This window comes from Biomphalaria glabrata, chromosome 12, assembly GCF_947242115.1.
Source record: "Biomphalaria glabrata chromosome 12, xgBioGlab47.1, whole genome shotgun sequence".
Classification (NCBI taxonomy): Eukaryota; Metazoa; Mollusca; class Gastropoda; family Planorbidae; genus Biomphalaria; species Biomphalaria glabrata.
The window spans coordinates 24,590,177-24,612,759 of record NC_074722.1 but is presented as its reverse complement, the minus strand read 5'-3'; the positions used below and the strand labels follow the sequence as shown (position 1 = coordinate 24,612,759).

Below are 22,583 nucleotides of genomic sequence, written 5' to 3'. Positions count from 1 at the left end.
TTAAATTGTGTAATATTACCTCACCCCCCCCCCCCACATTTAACCCTTATAGCGCTCGCTTTAAATTGTGTAATATTACTCACCCCCCCCCCACAAACACACATTTAACCCTTATAGCGCTCGCTTTAAATTGTGGAATATTACCTCGCCCCCCCCCCCCACACACACACACATTTGACCCTTATAGCGCTCGCTTTAAATTGTGTAATATTACCTCACCCCCCCACACACACACACACATTTAACCCTTATAGCGCTCGCTTTAAATTGTGTAATATTACTCACCCCCCCACACACACACACACACATTTAACCCTTATAGCGCTCGCTTTAAATTGTGGAATATTACCTCGCCCCCCCCCCACACACACACACATTTGACCCTTATAGCGCTCGCTTTAAATTGTGGAATATTACCTCACCCCCCCCCCCCACATTTAACCCTTATAGCGCTCGCCTTAAATTGTGTAATATTACCTCGCCCCCCCCCCACACACACACACATTTGACCCTTATAGCGCTCGCTTTAAATTGTGTAATATTACCTCTCCCCCCCCCCCAAATCACAACACTTGCCTACTCTCTTAATTCACAAAATCAACAGTTTTATGAAGACAGCTGGTCATTGTAGGCCATTACTCCAGCTACACTCCGCACGACTTTGTCAAAGGCGTATCTATAATATTCTATTCTCTATTCTTGTTTTATTGGAGCCGCCTAGTTTATAGATGTGTTTTTTTGCTGTTAATTTTTTTTAGTGGTTTATAGAAAGTCACTAAGTCCACCTTGTTAAAATCAGTCTAGCTTCCATTTCTGAAAGTTACATAACGAAGATACGACTTGGTGGTCAACGAACTGTAGTCGATGAAGTCACACAAGCCGCGTATGTTTAGGTCTCTCTCTCTCTCTCTTCTTCTTCGTCTTTTTCTTCTTCTTCATCTCTCTCTCTCTCTCTCTCTCTCTTTTACCCCCCCCCCCCTTTACCCATTTTCGTTGTCGATCTCCAGAACGCTCTCCCTTTAGAAATGTTTTGCCCTAACCTTTATAAACAACAACAACCACAACAAGTGGAGATAGATTTCTCGACATCCACAACGCACCATTGTTCTAGCCCGCACTCGCAAGTACAACTAACTACCTTGCAGTCTTATTGAGTGCAGTGTTACATGTTTGTTTTTTTACATTTGTTTTGTACGTAGAAAGAAAAGGAGGGGGGGGGGATACTTGAGACGCTGGGAGGGGGTAGGGAAAAGAAAAAGGGGGTGGATAAGGTTTGTAAGTCTAAAGCACTGATTGCCGAGTTGACATTGTGGTTGCTGATAACTCGTTGATTTCACCAAGAAAATGAGAGGCTGATCTGCCTGTTCCATAATTGAATAGGAGGTATTACCATCACTCCAGTTCGCACCTCTAGCCTGTCATTGTCTGTCGCTGGATGGGGATATTTTTATTCTCTTCTTTTTGATCGCTGCTCTACTTCTCTGCCACCCTTTTTTGTGTGTGTGCATTATCGCCACCATTTTCTCAATGTACTCTCAGCGCGCCCTCTTCCTACGTCCTTTCTTTATTTTCTCTCTCTCTCTCTCTTCACTCCCTTCCCTCTCCACCCCTCTCCCCCATTCGTCACTCGCTTCTCCCCAATTCCACTCCAAATCTGTCAGCATCGATACGGCACGCGATTGCTTTGGCTGCGTGTGTGTGTTTGTGTATGTGCACGTAGTGAGGAGAGGATGGAGGGTTGTGTGTCTGTGTAAGTGTCTGTGTGTGTCTGTTTTGGGAAAAAAAAGGAGGGGGGGGGGGGACTTCGATATTGATTTTAATCGTGATTACATTTTGATGCATCAGAGGCAATTTTTCTCGCGTGGCTGAAACGTACCACGGTGAGCCTCGCGGTCAATAGCTAATAAATTATCAGCTTTCTTCCATCTTTCTCGTCCTCTCTTTCTCTCTTACCTTTTCATCCTTTCTGTCTCTCTCTTTCACTCCGTCTTTCACTCTCTCTTTCACTCTCTCTGTCACTCTCTCTGTCGATCTCTCTGTCACTCTCTCTTTCACTCTCTCTTTCACTCTCTCTGTCACTCTCTCTTTCACTCTCTCTGTCACTCTCTCTTTCACTCTCTCTCTGTCACTCTCTCTGCCACTCTCTCTGCCACTCTCTCTGTCACTCTCTCTTTCACCCTCTCTTTCACTCTCTCTGTCACTCTCTCTTTCACTCTCTCTTTCACTCTCTCTGTCACTCTCTCTTTCACTCTCTCTGTCACTCTCTCTGTCACTCTCTCTTTCACTCTCTCTGTCACTCTCTCTTTCACTCTCTCTGTCACTCTCTCTTTCACTCTCTCTTTCACTCTCTCTGTCACTCTCTCTGTCACTCTCTCTTTCACTCTCTCTGTCACTCTCTCTGTCACTCTCTCTTTCACTCTCTCTTTCACTCTCTCTGTCACTCTCTCTGTCACTCTCTCTTTCACTCTCTCTGTCACTCTCTTCTTCTTTCCTTCTCTCTTTTTTATTCTTCCTCGTTTCTGTGTGTGTGTTTGTGTGCATTTTGACTCTCTCGTTAGATTTCTCTCTCTCTCTTTCTCTCTCTCTCTCTCTAAACATGGGTGAGCAGGTGAATAAGGACGGGGTTGTAGGACGGGGAAGGGAAGGTAGCAAGTGCGTAGCAATTATAATTTTTTTGTCTGTGATGGCTTTAGGTGTTTAAAAAAAAACCGAGATGGGGTGGAGTTTTAGAACTGTTTTAAATGAAGGTGAACGTGGCAGCATTCTCAAGTAAGTGTTTCTCTTATGCAAATTAAGAAAACTCGAACAAGGTCAGGAAATAGGAAAAAGTACATGCAGAGTTTTGACCTATCGATACCACAGAGGCAGCAGTTGAAACATTATTAATTGTTTCAAGTGAATTAACCCTACAATCTCAAATACAACGATGGTCATCCCCTACAATCTCAACTTATGAATTACTGTAATACCCTCAAAACATAACGTTAAAAAAAAAAGGTTTACAAAAATAACATTTCAGTAAAAGAATTCCTTCAAATACAAATAATTAGCCTCGCTGTGAAAAAACAAAATGACATGCTGGAAACCAAATGATACGGGCCTAGCGATGAAGTGCAACTCCTGGATATTACCCTCATTAGGACGGACGATAGCAGAAAATACTTTGGCCGGTGGCCTTTAAAAAGATTTGCTGAGGATACTAATTAGTGGATAACGGAAGGTGAGTGGGTGGAGGCTAGCTAAAAATGTGAGGGGGTAAAAAAGATTGGATAAAAGGTGACCGTCTCGATGATTGTAAGGTACTTTGGGCCTCTTTTCTTTCTTTTTTTTTTTCTTGTTTACATGCATCGAGTTTGTATAACATCTCAATGTGCAGTGTAATTATGTCAGGTTTAATTAGTGCGTCTTTGGATATTTAATTTGTCCTTGTCTGTACTTTTGCAATTGTCGTTAATGCATGCACGACAAAAGTATATAATATTAGTAGGCTGTCGAGGACAAACGCAGACAGCGAAAAGAAAATCTGAATCGACCACCTGCGGACAATGGTTATGCTTGCCTTGGAAGTGGCAAAATATTTAGGTCACAGCTGGGGCTGCGCAGACACGGGAAATACTGCATTCCTAGCTAATCTTCGGACTCGAAGACAAGTCTTATTAGTAGACTGTGAAGATGTTCCGACTTGAACTGAAACATATCCTAAAAGATGGCATGATTACATTACCTCTTTCTTCCTAACTGTGCTCATGTCAGTCTGCTATATCCTTACTTTACCGCTATATACCCCCATCCGTTATTTCATTACTTATTTACTATTCACTATCTCTTACCCTGGTCCTTGGACTGACCAGTGCTGAAGATGACCAAAACATTCACATCCCCTCCCTCTTTTCTCAAACATTCTTTTCTGCCTTCTCCCCCCCCCCCGTACTCCTAGTAACAGTGTCCACAGTTGGTTATTATCCCTTGTCGTGGACATCGACCACTTCTCACTGGACAGAACTCTGACCTCTAACATCCCTTAGCAACCACTCCAACATATCTCCCCAACCCCCGCTCCAACCACCAACCCTGACAAAAAAATGAAAACAACGCAGACCCGAGTCCTGATTCCAATCACAGAAATCAATGTCCCCCCTCGGTCGAGACAGCGGTCATTACAACTGGACACTGTCCGTGTGAACAGTTAACTCGGTGCCCTTTCCTGGCTGACCGTCTCCACTCCGTATCCCCTGAGTAGCCCACCCCATCAGTTCCTCTTGATGACCGCTGATGACTATGTTGTGTGGTTTACTGTTCGGGTCCTAGGTCAATAATCTGGGTCGATACCATCTCTCCTGCTATAGCTCACTGACATAGAAGATGGTTGTTTTAGTGTCAGTATTGACTTGTGTCACTGACAACCTATATTTTGTATTTAATGGCACATTAATCAGTCCATTCTTCCATCCAATCATCCACCAAAAACCATCAATTCAATCATCGACTCAATCATTTAATCATTTATTCATCCATTTAATCACAAAGTCATGTAAGTATTTATATTTGTTTACCTATTGTAAAAGTATATTTGTTCAAACGTTCATCCACGTGTCTTAACGACTCTCTATCTATCTATCTATCTATCTATCTATCTATCTACCTACCTACCTACCTAAATTTATCACAGAAATGAAACATCCCAATATTAAAGTTTTTGTGTAGCAGTTTCATTGGCTGTATCTTTTTTTTTTAAATAAAATATTTAAGTTTGCAGAGGACTTTCTGTCGATCCAAATGTGCGGCATAGTCGCTCTCTCTTTTTTTTTTCTCTCTCTTTCTCTCTCTCTCTCTCTCTCAGTAGAGACCAGTGCACTGTTTAATTACCAATGATTCATTATTAAAACAGAATGAGAGAATGGAACTTGGTCGTGTGACTTACGTCGCGTTCATGCCACCTTTTGGAGGGCCCCCTCTAATCAAACAGCTCATCTGCTCACTATCAGCACGATAGCACTCAACAGACTTAAGATGTATTGCTTTCTGACCCCCCTCCCTCCCTCCTCATTTTGCTCCCCCCACCCCCTTTTAGTTCTACTTTCATCACCTAAATGCTCACAATTCTCTTTTTTTTTTTAACCTATGATTTTTGTTTAAGCATATATGGTGATCCGTTGGGGTCAATAGACATAAATCTGAAATAGGAACATTTAAGTGTTGTCACTGTTTTATTCGGAAATCTGTTTTGTCACATTCTCCATTTTTTGTGTAATCCAGCAGTGTGCAATTTCTTTTTTTTTTTTTTTTTTTTTTTTGGGGGGGGGGGGTAGATGGTTATATACATTCTTGAAAGATTACAAGACATTAGGACTTATCGATGGTCCCGGGTTCAAATCCTGCCCGCCCCCATCCCCCGTCGTCCTGCGGCAGGTTTGAACTAAGAAGTAAATTACCTTCAACTGTGAAGGGACATCCGAAACATGTACAACAAAGCAACCTACAAAGTTTCTAACGTCCGACAGCGTCATGGTCTGGACTAGGCCCGCGGACCATATTTCGGACGTCATTGTTCTATTTCATTAAATTTTTGTTTTCTATCCCCTAAATAATCCTTTCTCTAAAAATAGAACTGCTAGTCTATGAACCATCTAAATTAGGAAAACGTCGTTCTTTGTTTAGTTTCGAATAAAGCTTTCGTGGTATCGATATAGCTCACCTCAAGCTCAGTATAATGGCAGAAGGCCCTGAATGTGTATATTAAAACCCCACTCTACTCTCAGTTAATTAATGAAATGATCTAGTCATGCGATGGACTATAGATTGCACTCCTCAAATACAATATTATTATAATATCAGTATCACATTAAAGCTTTGTGTTTGCAGCGAAGTTCTACATGAGTATTTGTGTCACCGGTGACGTCACTACTGGGCGGCGAGTCGACCCAAAATAACTGACGTTGTCGATTAGTTGTAAAGCCATTGGCTTCCGAACCTAAGCGTTTCGGGTTTGAATCTCGATGAAGACTGGGATTTTGAATAGCTGGATTTTAGGGCGCCCCTCCCTCCTTCCAACTCTAATGGGTACCTGACATTAGTTGGGGAAATGTAAAGGTGGTTAGTTGTTGTCATGGCCACATGACACCCTCGTTAACATGGGCCACAGAAATAGATCTATAAATCGCAAGGACTTAAATGAGTAATTTACTTTTAATTTCTGAAGTATTTAAATGTGTAAGTCTAAGTCTAATCAAACTTCCATTTAAGCTGGAACAAAAAATGTCAGATCTATGTATCATTCCAACTCGTGCTTAGAACATAAAATCTGAATTTAAAAAAAGAAGTCAGTTGTTAAAAATGTCTTCAATGTTTGTCGATTGTCGTTAAGAAAAACATAGCTACCAGACACCTACTATTAGATCTAGTTCTGAATTGATCTCAAACACTTTCCAGAGGGACGCGGGTGACAGCAACCTCAAACATAGTATCACAGGACAATCACTTCTGCAACCCACGTGTGTGTGTGTGTGTGTGTGATAGATCTAGATATAACTGGATTAGATGCTGTCCCCTCTCCTTTTCCTAGCCTCGGTATCAAGATTGACGGATACAGAGCGGGCGCTAGACTTTCACTAGCTGCTGAAGACTTAAATAGCTTATCGGGAAAATCTATATTCTATTTTTAAACATTTCTAGCCTGGCAATCAATAAAGTACACTTTTTTTTCCCCCTTTTTTTTTTCTTTTCATTAAAATAGGGGGAAAAAAAGTATGGTGCAAAGGTAATGGCTATCTCTGTATTTTATAGTCCAGTGGTACCGTAAAGAAAACGTCTTGTCCAAGAGAGCCTCTGTAGTTTGATTATGCTCTGAGGGTAGAAAGAAAAGGCCGGATTGCAGAATGTTAGGGACCAGATATGGCCCTTAGGCCGTAGTTTGGGTATGATTTTTTCTTATCTTTCTTATTTTCTGTGCTATCCCATCTCTTTCTCTCTGTCTCTCTCTCTCTCTCTCTCTTTCTGTCTCTCTCTCTCTCTTTCTGTCTCTCTTTTTCTCTCTTTCTCTTTCCCTCTCTGTCTCTCTTTTTCTCTTTCCCTCTCTGTCTCTCTTTTTCTCTTTCTGTCTCTCTTTTTCTCTCTTTGTCTGTCTCTCTCTTCCTCTCTCTCTCTTTCTCTCTCTCTCTTTCTTTCTATCTTTCTCTGTCTCTCTCTTGTCTATCTTTCTCTGTCTCTCTCTCTCTCTCTTTCATGCGCTCATCACTCGTCTCTCTCACACTCTTTGTCTCTCTCTCTCTCTCACTGCGCACATTCTTTCTCTTTTTCTCTCTTTCTCTGCCTCCCTCTGTCTCTCATTGCGCTTTCCCCCCCTCTCCCCCCCCCTCTTTCTCTCACACACTTTTTTTCTCTGGCTCTCTTTTATCTTTTCTTCCTCTTTCCCTAACGCGCATAAAGACGAAGTACATTCCCATTACACCAAAAGTTGATTTCCCTGATTTCTGTCTGTGTTTATACTGGCAGACATAATTACAAACTATTCACTGGCTCTCCCTCTATTTCTAATTCTATTTCTAATTCTAATTCTAATTTTATTTCTAATTTCGTTTCTATCCTTCAATTTCTATAAGAGCTATTTCTGGCCAACCCCAAAAAATTAAATAAATAAATAAATAAAATAAAATAAAACCTTAAAAGAAAGTTATAGAAATAACTAAATAGATTCCAGTCCAAGTTTCTTTCATCTCACATAGCCATTCCGAAAATGTTTAGGAAAGAATTTGATATTTTTTTTTTTAAAAAGAAGTTTTTACTACATAAATAAATAAATAATGTTTAAAAAGGTAATTTAAAAATGTCAATGTAAAAATAGCCAGAGCAAAAAAAAAAAAGTCTGGACATTTGTTGACATTTTCAGTGAAAAATAAATGTTACTTTAAACAAAAGTATCGGACTTTTATCTTTGCTTGCTCTTTTAAAAAAAAAATCGCATTAATTAAATCTCAGAACATCTCGTACGACATCATGCATGACATCCCTGTGGACTCCACGCTTGACATCTCTTTGGACACAATGCCTGACATCTCGTAGGGCATCCTAAGACATCTCGCTGGACATCATGCATGACAATTAGGATAATTTTTCAAGGCATCTTGCTAAACACCTTATGGGATATCTCACAGGATATCTCGCAGGTTATCTTGGAGGACACCTTTTGGGACCTCAGGACATCTAGCAGAACTTCTCAAATAATTTCTGCAATCTGCATCCACTGCTAATCTGTGACTCGAACTGTAGAGAAATAAAAGGTCAGCATCCTAATAGAAAAAAAAAAAAGATCAACCAGGTCGGTTAATGAAAGATGCAGAGGCGGATGGATTGAGTGCTGCAAGTGGGGAGGGGGGGGGTCATAAAAACTTTGAGCAAATAGACGCGAGCTCTTGTGAAAAAATATTATGTTACATGCTGGTGAGATGGACTTTGAAAAGGGGGGGGGGACGGGTGAGACATGTTGTGGGAAATGGAGGGGGGGGTGGAATCCGTTGAGTAAATATACTTTTCATAACCGTAATGAACGAAGAAGGATGAGGGGAGGGGGTGAACAAGGAGGCATGTAGTGTGTGTGTGGGGGGGGGGGGGAAATAGGGTATGGACGAGTATTGGAACGAGTTGATGTAGTTAGCAAATAAGATCGAAGGAAATCGTAACATCTAAAGCAGCAGCATCCAGAGAGAGAGAGGGAGAGAGAGAGAGGGAGGGGTCGGGGGAGGAAGGAGAAACTGCTAGTTGTGAAGAGGATGAGGTCAATATTGAACTCCTGCCCCAGCAGACAAGGTAAAACTTAAGAATTTGCATAGCATCGGTATGCATTATGCCAGGACGTATATGAGTTCGGAGAAGGGCTGGCGGAGTCGTGGTCAATAAATGTGTCTATGTCCTGGCGTCTATGTCCTGACGTCTATGTCCTGGTGTCCAGTTGAGGAACTAGGTGAGTGAGGTCTGAAATCAATCTCCGGGCATCCAAGAAAAGGATGCAATTTATCATATAACATTATTTATTATAAATCTTTATAAAACACATTGAAAAGTAACACATTTGAAGTATCGCTGAATTTAAGTGAGAAATTATAACTTGAAAAGAAATGATTCAAATTTTTATTACAAAGCTTATATCCATCAACTCACTTTGTCTGTCTGTATGTCTGTTTGTCTGGTAGAACTTTTGTACACGTTATTTCTCAAGTAGAAACTGTACACAATTATTTGTTGTACCTAGCAAAACAAGAATAATAAAAAAAAATTAACCAGTTAGTTAATTAGGGGTAATTAATTTTATTTTTATAGAGAAAAAGGGAGCTTATACTTTCAGTATTGAGATACATAGTATTGAGGGTTTTTTTTTTTTTTTTTAAATATTTTACTTGTTTGATTTTTTGACAAAATAAAATAAAATAAAAAAAAAACTCCACTATACTGCAATAGATTCAACCTACCAGTATATACAATGTAACCTCATTGACTTTTCAAAGCGTTGATCGCGGGCATCAAAGCCATCACAAGTTTTTATAAAGTTGTGCTCCATATGTACTGCAAAGAAAATGCCTATAGTACATTATAACTATGAGGAGGTCTACAAGTCAACTACTAGAGTTCAAAGAATACTTTTATTTCTAAACTGTTTTATAGCGATAATGCTGATTATCATTTCCGACACCATTTTCTGGTGTGTGAGGATCACACATTGGCGTCCCGTCAAAGTGCCTACTCCCTTTGGTGCTGAAGAGTGTGAGAACCGCCGTGAGAGCTGCAGAGAACCGCAGAGCAAACATTTAGAACCAAGCCGGGCAAATAGTGCGTGGAGGGTCGCCCCTATTACCTGTTACCCCCCACCATACGCCGGTCCTTCCGTGTACTGAGTTGTTGACGTTGTTGAATGAAGGTTCTCACGAGTGTGGGACAGAAGGTGACAGAGAACTTTTAAAGGGAGAGAAGTCAATGGGAGTTGTATTATTATTATGCTAGAAACGAACGAGTATTCATTCTCTGACGCTGCCAGGGTCGAGTTTCGTTAAAGAGAAACAAAATTCATTGTAGTTCCTTTATCAATGTCCACTGAGGAATTTTGTGTTGATGTGTGCCTTTACTTTCCCCAACTAAAGTCAGGTACCCATTAGAGTTGGGTGGACTCGGGGGCGCCCTAAAAATCCCGTTATTCAAAATCCCAGTCTTCAACGAGATTCTAACCTAGGACCCCGGGTTCGGAAGGAAAGCGCTTAACCACTCAGTCACCGCAACCATCATTTTCTAGAAAAAGAAAGATCAAAGTTTGGGGATAAAGATCCAGACTTGCAAACATAAAAAACATTGTAGTCTTGGCTAGAATACTGGCTCTATTAGAGATAGGATTTAGAAGATTCTAGTTTGGTGTTGAAGATGAAGGTGTAGAAACATAAAAAGACAGTAGCCTATAAAGATTTCTACCTGGACGTATTAGTGTCATAAACTCTTGAATGTAAATAGTCCATTGACGTGTATTCAAGATAATGATCGTCAAGGTCTCTATTTCTAATTCAATTTTAATTTTTAAAAAATTGTAACGGTCAAACCAGAGTTTCCCCTGTGTGGCCAATCAGATAGTAATGTTTTCCTTAAAGAAACTCTCACATTTCTATGAAAATCGTTAGAGTCGTTTTCGAGCGATCCGTGCCCACCCTCTAAGATGATAAGAGAAACAAGATTAAGAAACAGACACAAAATAGAGCAGTGAGATTCATAACAAACGAATATTCACAGTTAATAACAGTAACACCTTTACAAAATCATTAGAGACCCTTCAGGATAAAATACTAAAATGCAAAGTTGCAATTATACATAAAATACTGAACCATAATCTTCAAATACAAAAACAAAACCTACTAAAATACTTGGAAAGACAAAAAGATATAGGCACATTTCTCGTCCCATATGTTAGGACAAATTTGTACAAATACTCCTTCTTCCCTAGCGCTATTAGAGCATGGAATGGGTTGTCTGAGTCAGCCAGGAAAACCAGTGACTTGGCAGAATTTCAGTCATTGGTTAACATGCATGACTAAATTGACAAAGGAACACACGTAGGGAGGTAATTATCTATATAAGATAAGATAAGATAAGAACAAAGAGGGGTCAAGATAAGATAAGATGAGAACAAAGAGGGGGTCAAAAAAGATAAGATGAGAACAAAGATGGGTCAAGATAAGATAAGAACAAAGATGGGTCAAGATAAGATAAGAACAAAGAGGGGTGAAAATAAGATACGAACAAATAGGGATCAAAATAAGATAAGCTGAGAACAAAGATGGGTCAAGATTGAAACAAAACAAACATGATCTATAGACTGGAAAGAACTAGGGGAGATAATTGAAGCTAAAGTGAAAGAGCAAAAGATGTACAGTTCTGGGTTAGGCGTGACGTACGTAAGAACATCGATGAAGTGTCGAGAGTTTAGTTTACAAGATCGGCTACACTGTCGAGAGACATTGGGGGTCATAGGACATGGCTAGATATGACTATCCACTATTTGCACAACTTTTTACTTCAATTGAGTGGAAAAGATTGCCAGTGTTGGACTTCCAATAAAAAAAAAGGGGGAGGGGGTTGCGAGGTTGCTGCACGAGCCTTGAATTGGAAAAGGAAGGGGGTATTGAATAAATATATTGTATTGATTGATAGAGTGTGTTGACCTACAGTAAGAGCTGAATCAGAATTGTGGCCGGGGAGTGGGGGGGGGGGGGCGCTCTTCAGTGCATGAGCATAAAAAATTAGATATTTTTTAAAAATGTATAAAAACCTTCAGAAAGTGGATAGTTGACATAAGGTGGTGTTGTAGAGGAGTTCCATTCTCATCTTGGAAATGGATCTTTACTTAAATATAGTCACTGTCTTGATTGGAAAAGGGGGGGGGGGCAAGTGTTGAAAAAAAAAAGAGGGGGGGACGTTATTGGGTGTGATTGGAGGGTTGGGGTAGGGAGTCCATCCGAGAATAGTTTGATTGATTGGGTCACGCCGTTCATTATTAGGTTTCCTTTGTGGGGTAGGGGGGGGCGGCGGGTCCGAGGTAGTGTGGTTAGTGGGGTAGGGGGGCGGCGGGTCCGAGGTAGTGTGGTTAGTGGGGGGACATGACAATGAGGTAGCATAATGGTTAACAAATGACCTGTTCCGAAAGACTGTGCGTGCCGTGCGTGCACGTGAGTGAGAAACTGGACTTTAGTATTATAGGCTACATTGGCTACGAATAAGTGCTGGGCCCTAAGGCAGTGGGCGGGGAGGGGGCGCACATTAGAGTGTGGAATCGGAGAGAGAGAGAGAGAGAAGAACAGGATGAAAGGTCGCCCGCACGCCCTGTTTCAACATACCCTACAATCAAACAGTCTCTTACACCCGTCAACATTACACTTCCTCCAACACTACAGTCTCTTACATATAACAACATACACACACACACACATTTTCTCTCTCTCTCTCTCGTTCTGTTGTATGTTATTTCTTTATGCTTTTTCTCTCCAATGACGTGCTTCCCCCCTCCCTCCGGACCTCGGCCCTCCATCTTACATAAAACACACGTTCCATACAAGAGTAGAAAGAGGGAAAAAAATGAATGTGTATTTTTATTCCCTCCCCCCTTTTCGTCCATAGATTTTCGTCGCCAGATGTCGTCAGTGTAGCATACCGCAAAGGATATAGACCGTCCGGTGATCTCGGGCAAGATAGAATTCTCCATTCTTTCCTAACTAGTCAATATATGTGAATCTCTTTACTTGTGAGTGTATCAGTTGGTGTGCGAGTGCGTGTAACTATCTATCCCGGATTTCTTGTGTGGATATTCACTGACCGATGTCAGATAGTTCGGACATACCTGTGACCCACGTGGTACCATGTTAAAGTTGTAACTAAATCTGTGTTTCATTAATTTAATTAAGCTTTGCCGGCGTTTTATTTTGATGTTTGAATGAATCGTAGTCTAGTTTTGCCAGATTAAGATGGAACTCGACAGTTATTGAAAGAAACATAGACATTTTAAAAAATATATTTCTATTATTTCATTTTTTACTTTTGAAACTATTTTTAAGAGTGAAACTAAGAATGTAGCTAACATCTGGTAACTTTATCAGTTTATTTAACAATAGGATTATGACTCGGTTGTGGGAAAATCTCATCTATTTAGATCTATGAGTGTCACAAATGTAGGGATAAGTATTTTGGAGCTGTTAGTTGAATATAGGATGATATTTAGACTTTATTGTGGACACCAAGAATTATGAATTAATATGAATTACTCCTCGAAGATCTCTTATTACAATATGATCTACTAGCCATAATTAATATCATCATACCTTGTTCAGTCTACTTCGATGTCATGTTCTAGAAAGATTTCTAAACCACATCTTTGATGACGAAATGCTGTTAGAATTTAATTGAGATTCCTGGATTTAAAACTGGAAAATAAAATATATCCAAATGCTAATTTCTGTGTCTAATTGGATGTTACAATTACATCTCAATAGATTTAAAATAAAAAAAAAAAAAGAATTCCCGTGGCTAAATTTGAATCCCCCAGCTACTTGCAAGTGTTAATGCCAAATAAATGTAGCACTAGTTCAAGTCTACATGTTTAGTTCGGCACTCGTGTAGTGTTATCAATGAGATCAAATCAATCCTATTATTTAATAGCAATCAATCATATTATCTAATGACAAACACTAATATTTTTAATTCCCAATCAATCATATTATTTAATGTTAATCAATCATTTTATTTAACAGCAATCAATCTTTTTATTAAATAGCAGTCATTTTATTTTAATTAATGGTATTAGTCTAGCCTACAATAAATAGCCTCTTCTAAATTGATCCATTTTATTTGTCTTCAATCATTTCCGCTTTCTTCTAAGTGATTTATAGACTTACACGTTAAAGTCGTATTGCCATTTCATGCCTTGCATGGAGCAGACGATGCGAAGCTTATCTGTTTCTATAGCAGACGATTAACGAACAGATTTAATTGTGTTTCATCCATATTCCCGATGTCTCATGTTTTAAGACATAGCTAAGACATAGAGGTGAGTCCAAAGGCCGAGCACACCGGGTAACTCCCTCATATTTTTCTTTGTACATCAACTGTGAAAGTGTTGAACATAAAACTCTCTCTACCATCTCCACATAGGACTCAGGCCGTAGACGCTCTAAAAAGGGGCCTTCCTTTTGGCCTAATAGACTCCTCCTACGAACTTTTCCACCCGGGTGCTACGTTGGAGCTGAGAAGCCTAGCTCGAGTCAGGGACGTCCTGAAAATTCCAAACCCCAATCTTGACTGATTCGATTCTACCTCCTCGCTATGAAACCCATTAAAAATAGAACTCATTAATAACCCAGACGTGTCAAGGTCAATATTAAAAGGCCTTAGGTGGAATAAAGTCAATGAAAATAGTAGATGAGCCAGTCAAGGTCACTTAAAGTAAGGTCACGTCATAACCCATAAGCCTGGTCAAAGGTTATTTTCAAAAAATCGTTTCTTAAACGTACGTACAAAGTATTTCAGATGACATCCGCTCTCCTCTGCAAAACTCAGACCCCCCCCCCCCTTTTGCCGTTTTTCAAGTGCCACGCCTACATTACACTTCGTTACTGGGAAGAGAATAGCCCTGGTCGTCATAGCCGTATCCACAACAACACCGCAGGCCGAAGTGACCCGGGCGTCGGGTAGAGCCCCAGGCGTATGTGTACTCTGTATGTTAGTTCTGGCATTGTACACTGGGTGTAGAAGAGTCTGTGTGTGTGTGTGTATGTGTGTGTGTGTGTGCACTGCACGTGCCATCTCTCTCCTCTCTCCACATATTGTATGCATATAATATACTCAGAATGAACTGTTTAGATGGTACGGATATGTATTATTAGGCAGATTAGATAGATAGATAGATAGATAGATAGATAGATAGATAGATAGATAGATAGATAGATAGATAGATAGATAGATAGATAGATAGATAGATAGATAGATAGATAAATAGATAGATAGATAGATAGATAGAAAAATATAACATTGAATTTATTACTATCCTACATCATTCTCCTTGCTTACGCTTTGTTGCTCTCTCTCTCTCTCTCTCTTTCTGTCCGTCTCTCTCTCTCTCTCTCTGTCTGTCTCTCTCCTCCTCTCACTCTGTCCTCAGTTTCTTTTCGGTCTACTTTCTTCACATCTCCCAACTTTCTCTGGTCTGATCGGAAAGCTTGAGATCTATGTGAGTAGGGACAGCTAGGGGTTGCATACAGGGAGGAGGAGGAGGTGGCATGGTCACGGTGAGACCAGTTTACCATGCTGTGGTCTATGGTCGCGGTGGAGACAGGAATGGTGGTGTGGCGCAGGGCGGCAGGGGTGGGGCGCTCGACCGTGGAGGGACGAACTAAAGAAATGCAATGACGTGAGTAGCCGTCACAGCTGGCTTAAAGATTAGCTCTCCACTTTCCTCCCCTTTTCACCGAGGACTTTCTTTTTTTTTGTTGTTGTTGTTGTGGTAGAACTGGAGGGTTTATCGAGGGCAGTCCCCCCCCCCCCCATCTTCTCACTTCTGCTCCTTGATCGCATTATAATCCACGTCGTTGGCTCAGTGTTGGCTCAGTTTCTCATTCTTTCATTTCAATTTTCGGACTAGATTTAAAATCAAAACTTTTCTTACAAACTTTCTAAATATTCTCAAGTGATCGAAAATAGGCTTTGAAAAGTGTAGATGTAACACGGGAAGTCTACCTGTGCAGGTGAAGAGTGAAAAGAAATATCGGAGGAATGTGAACCGGGAATTCTCGTGATTGCCTTATCAAAGTGTTATCTATCTCGACGTCTGTGTATCTGTCTGTGCTGTTCTCGCGTTCTATATTCGGATTACGCGAATTGAATTATCTTTATTTGCGTGTGTGAGTGTATTTTTTTTTGTTACAAGTGTGTGATGTTAAAAGGCGGGAAACAAATGGTTGAGCAGACGTGGGCATAATTTGTGTCTCGGTTTCATTGAAGCTCTACACTCATTTTGAATTTAATGGTCGACACAAAATTTATACTGCGCATGACTGTACTTTTACTCTCTGTCGGTTCGTATTACATTAAGAACACTAGAAAGTTAATAAAAAAAAAGATATACATTATATAACGGTTAATGTGTATATAGAGTTGCACGTTCATGGTGCATTTGTTTTCTAGGGTGTTCAAAAACCTTTTTTTGGCTCCTTGCAATAATACGTTTACTGATTTTAGACAATATAATTGTCTCTATAACACTTGTCGCCACAATCTTTATATTTTTAAATACATTATGTATGTCTTTATATACAGATAGACATATAGATAGATAGATAAACTGACAGACACACTGACAGATGGATGGACGGGTGGACCGAAATATAGGTAACTCACAAAGCTGTCAAATTGTTTGCTTTACAGAAACCATTCAAGAGTGTAGTTCCGCTTAAATCTATCTATCTATCTATCTATCTATCTATCTATCTATCTATCTATCTATCTATCTATCTATCTATCTATCTATCTATCTATCTATCTATCTATCTATCTATCTATCTATCTATCTATCTATTTATCTATCTATCTATCTATATATCTGTCTGTCTGTCTGTCTGTTTTTTTGCTTATATGTGTTTTTATCTAAATTAAAAGTTTACTAAGTAAGGTACCGGTATTGAAAACTCTAGCTAACACTTCATATGACTGTCTCGAGTTACCCTCAATGCAGATGCAGTCCAGTCACTGTGCTCGGATACTATTTTAAGACTTCTCGTTGCTCCTTGAGCAGAGGATATGAACTAGGAAAAGGAAAGCGGGCATTTCATTCACCTGAAGTACAGACTATAGTATCTTCATTCGCAGGTGTCGGAGAACTCTTCAAGCACTGGTGTTTACTAAAGTTTGAATAATTAGCTAGAGTAAAGTGACAACTCGTGTTTCCGGTTCCGCTTGTAGTTTAGAACTCAAACTCTGGGAAAAGAAATAAAATGTATAGATTAGATTTAAAATATTTATGTTTATTTATACAACTATTTATATAACTATAACTTTACAACTTTACGGTTCTATGTGACATCGATGATATTGGATGGACTGAGAAACTTATCTTTATCATAAGAAGCACCATTTGCATATTATCTTTACACATTCAACGAATCAGAGACTGGACACCTTGTGTAGATGTGGTCCTAATTTCTGAAAGGAATAAGAACCGCTGAACTGCTTGCCACATATGCTATAAGAATGTACACAAACTGGCACCTACACACACGCACACACACATTTAGAAACATATCGTTGACGCGAAACGTTCTTGATGCAATTAGAATAAAAAAATTAATACGAAAATAATCTGCATGTATTTCAACTACAGAGTTTTATTTTCTCCTGCAAATGTTTTAAACAAAAACATGTGTACCGATTTCATGTCATCAAATTAAAACTCTTCCTTTGTCACTCTTTACCTATCATTTACCTGTACACAGGCTCACACGATATATTTGTTGCCCAGATCCAGAACTATCGTAGACAAAGGAAGGAGGAGCTAAAAATAAAAGATTGGCAGTGATCATGAGGTATCTACATGACACTGCATTTGCTGTCTAGTTATTTATTCATGCCAGTGTGAACGCGTCTTAAAGGTATCGACTTTAATTTGCTCTCAAGAACTTTTTTTGTTCTATGATGACACGCAATGACCATGAAGGCTCTTTCCTAGTGTATTTTTTCAAAATGTGTATTTATTTATATATTGGGGCGTGGTAGTTGGGTGATAAAGCGATTGGCTTCCGAAACGAGGGGTTTTAGGTTCGAATCCGATGAAGACTGGGCCCCTGAATCCATCCAACTTACATTTGTTGGGGCAAGGTAAAGGCGGTTGGTCGTTCTGCTGACCAAACGACACCTTTTTGAATTTGATGGGCCTCTCGTTAAATGCCATTAAATATATATATATGTATTGATCAAAATCACTTATAAAATAGGTTGAACACATCTACATATATATCAATATATCAATCTATCAAAAGTTATACCTATGGCGGGAAGAATAACACTTGATTTTCCTGTGGCGTTGAAATGAATGGTGAACTACATAATATTTTTGGGGACCTAGTAGCCCAAGTGTTTCGCTTTTGCAGTGAAGCTCTTGAGTTTAAATCTCGAAGCAAGCTAAGTTTTTGAACTAGGGAAATTTTTTTCCCGTTTCATTTGTACACCCACTGGGTAACTGTAAAAATGAACTGGTCGTTGTACTGACCACACGAGACATTAGTGGACACTCGACTGTTGAAGTTCATAACATCCGCCACATTGTCCGTTAAGTATTGAAGACACGTTGCTAGATCTACAAAGTTGTAAATCTGACCAGATGAAATATTTTTTTTTCTGGCTTTCTCGCCATCAACTTCCGGTGATTGAACTCCATACCCTTCGTTCATGTGGCTCTACTTTATGTGTGCCCTTAAAAAGGTGTAATCTTCTTGATTCAAAACCGGAAACATGCACTAAAGTGGCCGTCTTGGCCAGACGAAACTACCTTTTGTGAATGTCCCGAAGCATAGAAGGCTCTTGCAGTTTTTCAAGTACTTTAAAACTGGCGTTTTGTAGTAAGCTTACACGCGATCGATAACATTGATTGAAACTATAGAACTATTGCTTCCAACTGATGCAACAAGATTCATTCAGATTATAGAGCTACATTTCAAACTGAAGCGTCAACTTTGATTCGAACTGAGTCAATAGTTTAGATTTTAAAAGAGTTAGATTCGAATGGATGGTTGCTTGGTCGTGTGGTGGCATGAACCCTAGATTGTCGTCAATATAGTTCGAACCCTGTCCGCTGTCATTCCGCGCGTCGCAACAGGTCTAGGACGTAATACACTTCATTTCTTGAGGAACGTCCCAACAGGTCTAGGACGTAACACACTTCATTTCTTGAGGAACGTCCCAACAGGTCTAGGACGTAATACACTTCATTTCTTGAGGAACGTCCCAACAGGTCTAGGACGTAACACACTTCATTTCTTGAGGAACGTCCCAACAGGTCTAGGACGTAACACACTTCATTTCTTGAGGAACGTCCCAACAGGTCTAGGACGTAACACACTTCATTTCTTGAGGAACGTCCCAACAGGTCTAGGACGTAACACACTTCATTTCTTGAGGAACGTCCCAACAGGTCTAGGACGTAACACACTTCATTTCTTGAGGAACGTCCCAACAGGTCTAGGACGTAACACACTTCATTTCTTGAGGAACGTCCCAACAGGTCTAGGACGTAACACACTTCATTTCTTCAGGAACGTCCCAACAGGTCTAGGACGTAACACACTTCATTTCTTGAGGAACGTCCCCAACGTAGGCAATAGCGCTATCATTTCTTCATGTGATGAGGCTATTATTTAGAACTGAATGGTTTAAATTAAACTGGACTGGTCAGTTTGGTTCAAATGATCAGAAACGAAATGAAGCGTGTGTATGGTGGGGAAGTGGACATGTAGGTCAATATTGTAGTTAGAGTTGGCAATTGAAGAGGGTCTTTTGTTCTCTTCCGTTTGAGAATCCATGCCGTGTTACGAGGATCATCCTATTTTAGATCGCACCGCAGGAGACCAAAGGGAATGAGGATAAACCGCTTCAACATCCCCCAAATGCGGCCATGCTCGCTGCTGATGGGGACATTTTTGCCCTCGGTCTCGCCTCCCTTTTCCCTGGCGGTAGGTTTGCTCAGACCACTGTTTGCTTGTACTCTCTAAACAACCGTGTCGTGTTTCATTCTCCCGTGATCTCTCACTCCTATGTACTCCTCCGACCATGCTCCCCTCCTTCGCTAGCAAGGAGGAATATACAAACATGTTCAGATCCCCCCCCCCCTTTCTTTTTTTTTTGTATCTCCTCCGTGTTCGACCAACAGAAGGAGAGGGGGAGTGGGTGGTGATCTAATAGACGAAACCTCTGAACATGTTTTTTTTTTTAAGGAATTTTTTTTTTAGGGAGGATTCGGGGGGGGGGGGGGGGGTCTAGTGTATTGGGACAGACTCTGTCAAACATTTGAGACATTTGTCAACGTGTCCACAGCATCCACTTCCGAAGGGGGCCGAGCATAGGGAGTAGTGTGCAGGATTGACCCAAGCAGACTCTAGACGCAATGCTTTAGAGTCAGGACTTTTGAAGGATCGGTTCGCCTGTGTTATTCTTGAATGTGATTCTCTTGGACTTTGTCACAGTTTGAGTGTCCGTGTTATTGTTTTTCTTTAACTTCTCGCATAGACATATCTATCTATCTAGAAGTGACGTGCCGGTATAGTCTAGATGAGTAGATCTTTTTCTGTCATCTGGTCCTCAGAACTCAAAAGAGTCTCATTTCTTATTCTGTATGCGATTGATGTGGGTGTTTACGCCTCTGACATGACTCCATGTTCACACTCCACTAATTGGTTTTGAGTTTCTTAGGTTTCTTTTTGTGTTTCGGGGTACACTCAATCAATGATACTCACTTTGACATTGAGTAGAAGGTTGAAGGTTAATGTTTGTATATATAATGCGCTCTGTTTGAATACCGTGTGGCGTTAAATCTTTTTTTGTTCTTCTGAAAAGCCATCTATTTTTCGTGTTATACCGATCATTATCTGGTCACGTGGTTTGGGCTATGACGTAACCATTTTCCGTTTCCAAAAAAAAGCCTGAAGTTAACAAGGCATTAAGTAGAATAGAATAAATCTCAACAGCTGTAATAGTCCCCGTATTAGAGTTGGCGTGCTCTTAATCATTTTTGAAAATCAACAAATATGTAAACCTGTAACATATTGACAAGTTATTCCCGGTACTTTATTTTTTATGCATTATAAACCCGTGGTTATACTAAAGACCGAGAGAGTTCTTTCTTTTTGAAAGAGATATCTGGGTGGAGTTCACCGTTATTTGGTTTTTCAAAGACGTGCTAGCTACTCCGCTAGTGAGGTACATACGGCTAGAAAAGACTGTATACTTATATATTGTTTGTTTCAATTTAGAGCGGCGACCTATAAAGGGGACTAATCAGGCTTATACCACCACTTCAGTCAAATACAATTTCTTTCCCTTGTTCGAGATACCAAATTAAAGAATTAATTACGAATAGTTAATTAACTAATTGGTTAATTTTTTAAATAGATTTTATTTTTTGTCAGGTAAAAGAAATAATTGTTTAAAATTTCAGCTTGATCCGAGATTGGGTGTGGGAGAAATAACGTGTACAAACTTTTTTTACCAGACAGACAGACATACAGAGTGATTTGATAGAAGCTTTGTAAAAATAATTGAAGTATAAAAAAAAATGAAAAAAAAAAAAAGAGAGAAAGGAATGTTTAACTTTTCTTTTTTCTCTCACTGGAAACATGACATATTCAATAGAAAGAGAGAGAGAGAGAGAGAGAGATTTTATAGAATTCTTTATATATTCCCGATGGTATCTTGTTTTTTATTTGTTTAAATGCATTCTATTAAGTAAATGCTGTCTTCAAACCGCCCACAAACGACTGCCATAAATCCTGGCAATAAATGCGGTTCTGTCGCTTGTCGGATTAGGTTGCGTCCAACAAAGAGTCACCGAGCTATCCAGTGATGCTTCGTCAAGGATATCGTATAGCGTGAAAAAAAAAAGCTATTAAAGGAGGGGGGGGGGTATTGGGTGACGCGTGGAAGAAGGTTGTGTCAGGGTGTATCAGTTGACAGGGCGCTCCTGCCAGACTTGTCCCTTTTAATGCTATATTGTGTGTGTCTAAGGGCAGTAGATCTTAAAACAATCCTGGCGTGACCTACAACTAATAACCGAATGAGAATAGTAGACAATTATATTTGAAAGAAATGAATAATAATATAATATAATATATGCATTATTTCCAAAATATATATATATTATTTTAAGCGCGAGAGGATTCCTGTGTTGGATTGGGAGGGGGGGGGGGAACTTTAATAATGAAAGTAACCAAATATAAAGCTTGGAAGTCTTAACAAATTATGAATAAATGCTTTAAACTGTCTGGTATGTCATTCATTATCCTTCCATATTCCGCTATCGCCTATCCATTGCTTCTCCTCAATGGGGTAAAAGAAAAAGAAGTTGTAGAGGTAACTTACCGTTAGGGCTGAAATTCAGGCAAGCCTCACCGAGTCACCCCCCGATGGGGCACACATCTAGTTGTAAAATGTTTGTTTGACATGTTTCGGATGTTCCTTCAAAGTTGAAGACAGTTTACTCCTTAGTCCAAACCTCCCGCAGGACGACGGGGGATGGAAGCGATCAGGGTTTGAACACGGGACCATCGCTAAATCCAAAAGACAGTCCAGCGCGCAAACCGCACGACCATGCAGCTTTTAATTATAGGAAAGACATCGATCGATCTATTTTTGTTATGTGCTGTCAGTGATGTATTATCGATAGGATATCTCTTCTTACTGATTTTTCTTTACAATCTGACTTTTTCTGAGAAATCTTTAGCATTATTTTAAAATTCTCTATTAAACTATTTCACATTTTGGCCTACATTCCCTCTTCCCCCCTTTCACTTTTAACCCCGACATGAACA

General features: G+C 39.9%; 1 protein-coding gene across 7 annotated transcripts in view; it reads left to right on the top strand.

Moving 5' to 3' along the window:
- Positions 1-22,583, top strand: part of LOC106061348 (RNA-binding protein Musashi homolog 2-like) — a 291,717-nt gene that overhangs the window by 118,747 nt on the left and 150,387 nt on the right. The window lies entirely within an intron of this gene.